Here is a 9171-nt window from a genome sequence, read left to right on the forward strand (position 1 = left end):
TACACTGGTGCAACATTGGCGCAAACGTGTGGGAGTAACCAAACACTATCTGATTGTTTTAAGGTCCACTCCAGGAGATGGAACCCATGCCTGACACTGTTCTGGCAACCAAGGACCTGAGACTAGAGAGGCCATGGGCCTAGAGGAAAAGCAAATGCTAATTGGTCTGCTAAAGGGACAGGGCCATAAAAGGACTCATAACGATAATCTTCTAGACCCGTTGAGTGGCATCTCAGCCATCCTCAGGGAAGGTTCCTTTTGCAGGAGATAAGAACTAGTACATAGGCCCACAACTGGACAACGTGTAGAGAGCGAGAAACTTTGGAACATTCACTCCTGCATAGGATGCCTTCATCAAAGCCTTCCTCTCAATGCTCAGAGCCTATAAGGAGTAAGAGGTAGAAAGATTGTAAGAGCCAAAGAGGTTGGATAATACCTTGAAAAATTATGTCTTCTTGTGCTCTTTCATGCTTTTTAATTCTGATTTATCTGCTGTTTTATTTTTTTATTATTTAATTAATTTATTCAGATTGCATGTCAATTGTTTTCCCCTCACTTGTATCCACCCATTCCTCCCTCCCTCCACTTTCACCCTATTCCCCTTCCCTGAGTCTATGACCAAGGAGGACCTCCTCCCTCACTATAAGGTCATAGGCTATCTATCACGTCTCACTTTGGTAGCCTGCTTATCCTTTTTATGTGTTTTTTTTTCAATTTGCCAAGCTGTAACTGTTTACTAACTGACCAGATCACAAAAATACCATGGGCGACACCTTAAGTTCACCCATCTAATAAGCCTGTTTATCTGGTCTTCCCTGTTTGCCACATCTTCACCTTCCGCAAAGTGAGTTGTCTTTTTCTTCATTCCACCTCATGGAGGATAGTTTGAAGGACCACAGGAAGTTATTTGCTTCCTTGAAGTGTTTCCCAACCTTATAAATCCTCTATGCAGATGATGCCAGATTTACCAAGAGATCGAGCAATCAAGGAATTATCTGTCAAGGCAATTCCAATTCACTTCTCACTGGTTTTGCCATAGCCTTCACTTGTAGATGAGCTCATTTGCAGACTTCAGCTTGGGGTTCCCCCACACAATATACAGTTTCACGATCCTCAGCATGCTAATCAAAAAACCTTGTTGAGGTTATCAAAGGTGTCATTGAATATCTTTCAATGATGAAGAAGCTGCAACACTTTGCGGACCTTTGGCCTTGCACCATTGATACGCTGGAATCTGGTGACAAATGCCAATTTTGGTTCTGCAGGCAAGTAGTAGTTTCTAGCTTTTCTTGAGATTCTCAGTCTGGTACATCTGCCTGTACTCCTTGTGACTGGGCTTGGTCTCCTCAAAGATGACCTTCCTCCTCACCTTCCACATTGTCTCCAGGACAAACTTTTTCTGCAGGTGCTTCACCTTCAACTCTGCAAAAACTCCTTTACTTTTTCTTAAGGGATTCTGACACAGCAGAAATCTTCTTTTTTCATCTCTGGTACATCTTTCATGGTTAGAGCTGGAAAAAGAGAGGAAGCCCTTATTTTTATGTTTCATTTCTGTGTATTATGCTTCTTTTCTTGAGAGAGTGAGAAAGAAGATGTGGAGTTTTATGGGTGGGGAGGAATTGGGAGGACGTGGGGAAGGGGACCCATAAAAATATATTGTATAAAATTTCAGCAAAAATGAGTTATAACCTCAAATATTAAAAAAATATTAAATATATTTTTTAAAAGCTTAAAGCAAGATCTGCAGGAAACGTGATACTCAATCCAAGCTCTACGTGGAAGACTGAACAATGTTGAAAATAGATAAATATGGAAAAATTGAAACCAATTGGTTTATATTTCTTACATTTAATTGCTCAAAAAAAAACCTTAATCAACTTCTAAAATTAAGAACAACACGTGTTCTAACGCAGGAAGGGATAGTATACACTTCCACTTTGAGAGGAGAGGGCAAACGGGCTTTGTTGAGGTTGATCACATCTGACGCTGCTGTGGCAGGGCAGCACGGGCAGCTTTGCATTGCAGCTGATTGTGGCCATGCTTTGACGAACTTCTTCATTCTCTAAGGCCTTTCTCTGTCTTCTCATTGTCTATTCTCCTTCCTGCTCCTCTGAGGTGTCTCACACTCCCTCACTGCTTTGTGAGTTTCCGCTTGGTATTCTCTTCTTTTGGTACACAGTATCCACATTATCAATATTTTCTTTTTTTATTAATTTATTCTGATTACATCTCAATTGTTTTCCCCTCACTTGTATCCACGCGTTCCTCCCTGCCTCCCGCTTTCACCCTATTCACCTCCCTTAGGCCTATGACCAAGAGGGACCTGCTCCTCCACTATATGGTCATAGGCTATCAAGTCTCATCTTGGTAGCCTGCTTATTCTTTCTCTGAGTGCCACCAGGCCTCCCCACCAAGGGAAAGTGGTCAAATATGGGGCACCAGAGTTCATGTCAGACTCAGTCCCCTCTCAACATGTAACTGTGAAGAATGTCTTCTCCATTGGGTAGATCAGAGTAGGGGTTTGATGTTTGCTGCTTGTATTGTTCTAGGTTGGTGCAGTAGTTTGAGCAGACACCCCTGGGCCCCGATCCACCCATCATGATGTTCTTCTTGTAGGTTTCTAGGACCCTCTGTGTCCTTCTATTCCCCATTCTCCTATATTTCTCTTACCTAGAGTCCCATTAGGATGTCCTCACATCTATCCCAATCTTCTTTTATTTTATTTTTATTTTTTTTTTATTAATTTATTCTTGTTACATCTCAATGTTTATCCCATCCCTTGTATCCTCCCATTTCTCCCCCCCCACCCCCATTTTCCCATTATTCCCCTCCCCTATGACTGTTCCTGAGGGGGATTACGTCCCCCTGTATATTCTCATAGGGTATCAAGTCTCTTCTTGGCTACTTGCTGTCCTTCCTCTGAGTGCCACCAGGTCTCCCCCTCCAGGGGACATGGTCAAACGTGAGGCACCAGAGTATGTGAGAAAGTCATATCACACTCTCCATTCAACTGTGGAGAATATTCTGACCATTGGCTAGATCTGGGTAGGGGTTTAAAGTTTACCTCCTGTATTGTCCTTGGCTGGTGCTTCTTTTAAATAAAGACACTCATGGGACATGCCTTTTGGGCCAGTGTCCAATTATAAGTGAGTATATACCATGTGAGTATTTCTGTTTCTGGGTTATCTCACTCAGTATCATCATTTCTAGTTCCATCCATTTGTCCCCAAGTTTTGGCAATTTATTTTTGTTCTTCAGTCCTTAATCTACATATCGTCTATTCTCTTCATTTCTGTTTGTTGAACATAATAATGGCATGTAAGAAAATATATTGTACATTTCTTGGCAAACTAATTTTATATCTTCAAATTTTTCTCTCAATGCTGTAGTTGTCTATGACGAAACCACCCTGAACATACCTGATCTCATCTCGTCTTTTTTCTCTTTACATCTTTTGACATATGTCTGAGTTTCTTGAGGTCAAAGTGACAAAACAGCAATGTTCACTTACGATGAATAATCATTCTATTTTCTCCCCTTTTCTTCACAATTTCCTTCCACCTTTCTCCCCTTCTTTCTTCTCTCTCCTTCCTCCTTGTCTGTCTCTCTCTCCTCAAATCAACAAAAAGAAATAGTCCACTCTCTTCCAGAGTGCAGAAGAAGACACTTCTTTCTCTTGCTGGTGCTAGTACGTGACTTGCTCTTCACACAGGGATTGTAGAGGGATAGCTTCTTTGACAGGGCTAACACATATGATGAGACATAATCACCTCCATAATTGTAGAGAATATAATGACATCATGCCTGGTTTCTACCAACTTAAAAATCTTTAAACAAACTACCAATATCTGCTTTTTATTCTTTTGGATTTCATGTTTGCATTTTTTTCTCACCATATAAATTGTGGGGTATTACTATCTTTTCTTTAAAATGTTTCCCTGATTGACAATATCACTACAACTCATCGTATTATTAAGAAAGAAAAGAGATGAATTTATATAAAAAAAAACCCAACACAGCCATTTTGCATTATTCAATTGTTTCAATGTGCCTTATTTCATATGTGTAAGTTTTAATTTTTTAACAAAGTTTCCTTCTCTCAATTTGTTTATAATTAACTAGTAGAGCTTAAATGTTTTTGTGGTAACTATTTGGAGATGAATGCCATTCTAACTCCAGTGTGATGGTTTTATGGAGATGAGGCTTCTAGAAAATAACTACAGGCCAGGAGAGTGCAATCTCCAGGATGGAACCAGCAGCCATTAGAAAGGAGCTCAGAACTACCTCTCTGCCTTGTGCAGGAAAAGCAAGAAGGTGATAGTTTGTACTCCAAGAGAAGAGCCCTCAGCTGGGGACAAAGGCATAAGATCTTGATCTTGGACTTACTGTCTTCAGAACTAAAAAATGTAAATACCTGCTTGTCACTCAGTCCACAGGACCCCATGGATGCCGGTCAAATGATCATGGTAGTGTTTTGCAGGGCACAGAAATATATAGAGAATTACTGGAGGCATGGCTCCAGTGAATAAAATTATTTTTAGAATAATAATAATCATCTTGGAAAATTAAATGTTTTTTTCCTGGTTACAAATCATAATATAAACATCTGATATGTAGGATATTTGATATGCAACCCCCATAAAAGGGATGTTTGACCCCAAAAATGGTTGTGGCCCACAGGTTGAGAAAAGTTGCTTAAAGTGATCCACTGTCTCTAAATACAGGCTGATTAACATTTGTGTCCTTCTGAAGTCTCTGTAAAAATACAAATAAATACATTCTTTGAAAGGTAACAATAGATAATATGTGCTTTTTATAAGAAATGATAAGATCTTAATAAGAAGCAAACATGTAAAATCTGTGAGCATTTATGTGCAAGTTGACATGTGATTTCTATGTTATTAAAATATACAGATACATTTATGAATCATGCTTTTGGAGTTTTAAAAATTCCATGTTCAAATAAGTTCTGCTCAGTAAAAGTCAAATCAGTTAATGCTAATGAGTACATTAATAGATTGCAAAGGATATTTGAAGCTTGATTAACTGGGAAAAATAATACCTACTTTTGTTCCAGCAGTCTAAGGATCAGAAGATTCAAGGGAACCAACAAATGTTGACTCCTTCCTTCCGTCTTTGTTGACAAACACCAGCTAGCTCAATCTCAGTAGATAGCTTTGATTTGTTCTCTATTAAGTGTCCTCTACAGTCTTGAAAACACATTGCTCACCTTTTCAAAACCTTTGTCCTGCATTCCTTCACAGATTAATCCTCCTGAGTGGCACTATTGCAGAGATGATGGTTGGTTTTTAAACACTGTCTTGAAAAACAAAAAACAAACAAACAAACAAAGAATATTATGTCTTTTTTCTTTCTTTTTTTACATATACATTTATATTATTACACACATATACAATAAACTACCTACAGCAAGAAGAACTATGAAACAATCAGGAAATGATACATTTATAGTATTTTGGCTATTTGTTTTTGGCAACTTTTAGTACCCACTGTGTGAGTTCTGAACAGTGTGAGGAAAATGGGCCAGTGTGGAGTGTTGCCACAACTCTCTGAGTTTGCTGAAATAACGTTGATAACATAGCAACTGTCCTCAGGTGCAATAGGGAAGGGGCTCATTTCTCCTAGATTATGGATAGAGCTAATTTAGTCTAAATATTACATCAATAACTCACATACCAAGGTACTGTGGTAAAAATGGTAAAAACCATGGTGGCAATATGGTACTGAATGTTTTGTCTAAAATCAACTTTTCCGCTATAGTAAAACATTTTTTTTAAAGTATCTGTTCTCACTGAACCCGCTTTTCTTAAGTAACTTCAAGTCTGTAACCTGTAACACATACTAATATTTTTTAAAATGTCTTGATTACTATCATCAAAAACCTGTCCGAAAAACTAGTGAGACCCCTGCCCCCAGGCTCACAACTCTGTCCAACATGTTAGCTGCGTCTAGAAATACTGAAGAGACACACACAGGTGTAACACCATGTGTCTCCTTCACAGTGCAAGAGGCCTGGAAACCTGTGCTCCATGTGGCACTGGAGAGTAGAATTGGCTTTTCTAGAAACAGTGCGTTAGGGTTTCCACAATTCCATAGTTTAACGGAGAAACAACAAGCAGTCTGGAAAGGGTTGAGAGCCCCGAATCAGAAGGCTATGGTTTTGCTAAGTTCACATCTGGAAAACAATTGGAATCCATGAACCATGCAAAATTGCAAATGTGGCTTGTGGAGAAGAAGGGCCCTTTTCTATGTGACATTATATTGACCAGGCTCTTGCTCTGCCCTCTACAGAGGCCCTTCGCCCAGTTCTGTAAACAGAGAAGGAAGTCAGTGGCTCGCTCTTGCATGCAGGAGGTTGGCGGCTCACCCTGAACTTGCTTTAGCCGGAGCATACCCAGGCGTCATGGTCAGTGGGTATCTCGTAGCTTCAAAGGTAAGTCCACTGCTCAAAGGGAGACATTTCAATGACCCAGGATTCCTGGCGGATTTTATTTCAGATGCTGGAAGTTTCTCAAAAAGGCACACAAGCTCTCCAGCTGCCTGGAGAGTCTGTGAAATGCATGCAGCAGGGCTCCTGGACAAGGCTTTAGAAAGCGGCCTGTGCTACAGACCCAGCTTGGTCTCTGCGTCTTGATTTCACTAGAACAGATGTTATCTGCAAGCAATTAACATACTTGTCATCACCAGTGAGACAGACACAGAGTTCTTCAGGTCGTTGCTTACACCGTTTTAATATACCCCAAAGAAAAGTGTGCTCAAAGCAAAATTTTCACATTGCTATTGACAGCATTCACTGAAAAGGCTTATATGTATCCATTTCTCAGTTTTTTTCTCCCAGTTTTTAGAGAGAAATACTAAAATATTTTTTAATTATTAGGAATAAAAATCACCAGCAGCATAAATATGATTGGCAACTGGCAACTCAATTTTAGCATGTCTAACTATTGTTATTATCTATCTTCACACATCGATGGCTAGAATTTGGCATTTATTTACACCCATTTTAATCCTTCAAATTTACTTATTTTATGGTTTTGTGCATACTGATAATATGTGATTTCTAATATTTAAATAAATGTCAAACAGTAACATGTTAGTGTGATGTCTCCTAAGATAGGTGTGATGAAAAATTTGGTAATAGTCAAAGTAAAATGTTCTAAAATACATGATAGAACAAAAACATCATAACAATTTTAAGTTCTTAAACTGCTTTTAAAAGTGCCCAAACCACATAATATGTTTCTCTCACACAACCATAGTTTTGACATTACATTTTTTAAAGAGCGACTCTAACCTTCTTGTCTTCAGTATTTCTTCTTCCTCAGTTCATAGTTTTTATTTAGCAATCATGTCTTCGCTTTTCAGACGATTGTGAACACTTGAAAGATTTCTCTGATGACAAGATTCCTGCGGAGATTAACTTCTTTTCTCTCATATTCTCTCAGACACTCTAAGGACAATGTCCCCCGCCACCAGCTCGAGTGGCTTCACCGTGGCAACTGAAGTCACAGAAAACATTGCCCTGGTGTATCGTCTGCGCCAAACAGCAGCGCTGTATCTGACACGATGAAGTAGTTAGAGCTGATGAAGGAGGACACGGGACAGACAGTCTGGAGTCTGATGCGCTACGTCACCTTCAGGGACCACAGTTTCAGTAACTAATGACCTTGAAAACAAGTTTGTTTGTTTGCTTGTTTGTTTGTTTTTAAATCTAGAGAAGCTTTTCATTTACCTAAAAGTGATCATTTTACCTAGGAAAAAAGTGACTTGTTATGTTACATGACCGTTAACGCTAAACAGGACAAGTACTGTTTACTTATAGTTTTGTTTTTCCTTTTCAGTGATGTAAGAATTACGTTGTTGTTTCTCAGTTATTGTTACAGGTTCGTCATCTACTAAGTTGACCTGTAAGGAGTAGCTACTGAAATGTCTGCCCATGTCAACGATGCCTGGATACCGTGGGCCTTTTGCTTAAGGAAGGAACAAAATCCTGACACCTTTCTGTGACCCTCTCAGAGTATTTCTTGACCACTTCTTCACAAAACAGTCAGGACACTGAGGTGACAAGCTTATGTGCACTTTGAAGAAGATAAACATTCAACCCTTTCAAAACTTTTATCAGAATCTACTCCAACTGAAATGTGATTTGTCTGCGAACTTATTGATTCTTTCTCAGTAGGCTTGTTGAAAGCACATTTCATACAGAAACTGACAAGACAAAACAATAACTCTTTGCTCTGAAAGCCTTCCAGCTCTGTACAAGATGAGAAATAAAATGTGTAAGCCCACAATTAAATGAAGAAATAAATTGAGACATACACACTTTCAATGAAAGAAGCCAACAAGGTACCATGAGAGACATTAAGCAGGTAAAGGGTAAGTGTCCCTCAGTAGAAGAGTGGATAAAGAAACTGTGGTACATATATACTATGGAATACTGCTCAGCTATTAAAAACAAGGAATTCCCGAAATTTGTGGATAAATGGATTGAACTAGAAATGATCATAATGAGTGAGTTAACCCAGAAGCAGAAAGAATCAAATGGTATATACTCACTTATATCTGCATACTAGCCCAAGGGGCATGTCCCACGAAAGCCTTCACTTACCAGGAAACTGGGACAGAGGGGAAGGCATCCTATTGGGACTCTAAATGAGAGACGCATGGGAGAACAGCAAAATAAAAGGATACAGAGGGTCCTAGAAATCTACAAGTAGAACAATATGATAGGCAGATTTGGGCCCAGGGGTCCCGCTCAAACTAAGGCACCAGCCAAGGACAATACAGGAGGTAAACTTTAAACCCCTTCCCAGATCTAGCCAATGGTCAGAATATTCTCCACAGTTGAGTGGAGAGTGTGATACGACTTTCTCACGTACTCTGGTGCCTCACATTTGACCATGTCCCCTGGAGGGGGAGACCTGGTGGCACTCAGAGGAAGGACAGCAAGTAGCCAAGAAGAGACCTGATACCCTATGAGAATATACAGGGGGACGTAATCCCCCTCAGGAACAGTCATAGGGGAGGGGAATAAAGGGAAAATGGGGGGGGGGAGGAATGGGAGGATACAAGGGATGGGATAAACATTGAGATGTAACAAGAACAAATTAATAAAAAAAAATAATGTAAAAAAAAATAAAATAAAATAAA

General features: G+C 39.5%; 1 pseudogene; it reads right to left on the reverse strand.

Moving 5' to 3' along the window:
• Positions 1-274: 274 nt before the first annotated feature.
• Positions 275-6426, reverse strand: LOC127204953 (60S ribosomal protein L7-like; annotated as a pseudogene).
• Between the last annotated feature and the right edge of the window lie 2745 nt (positions 6427-9171).

This window comes from Acomys russatus, chromosome 21, assembly GCF_903995435.1.
Source record: "Acomys russatus chromosome 21, mAcoRus1.1, whole genome shotgun sequence".
Taxonomy (NCBI): Eukaryota; Metazoa; Chordata; class Mammalia; order Rodentia; family Muridae; genus Acomys; species Acomys russatus.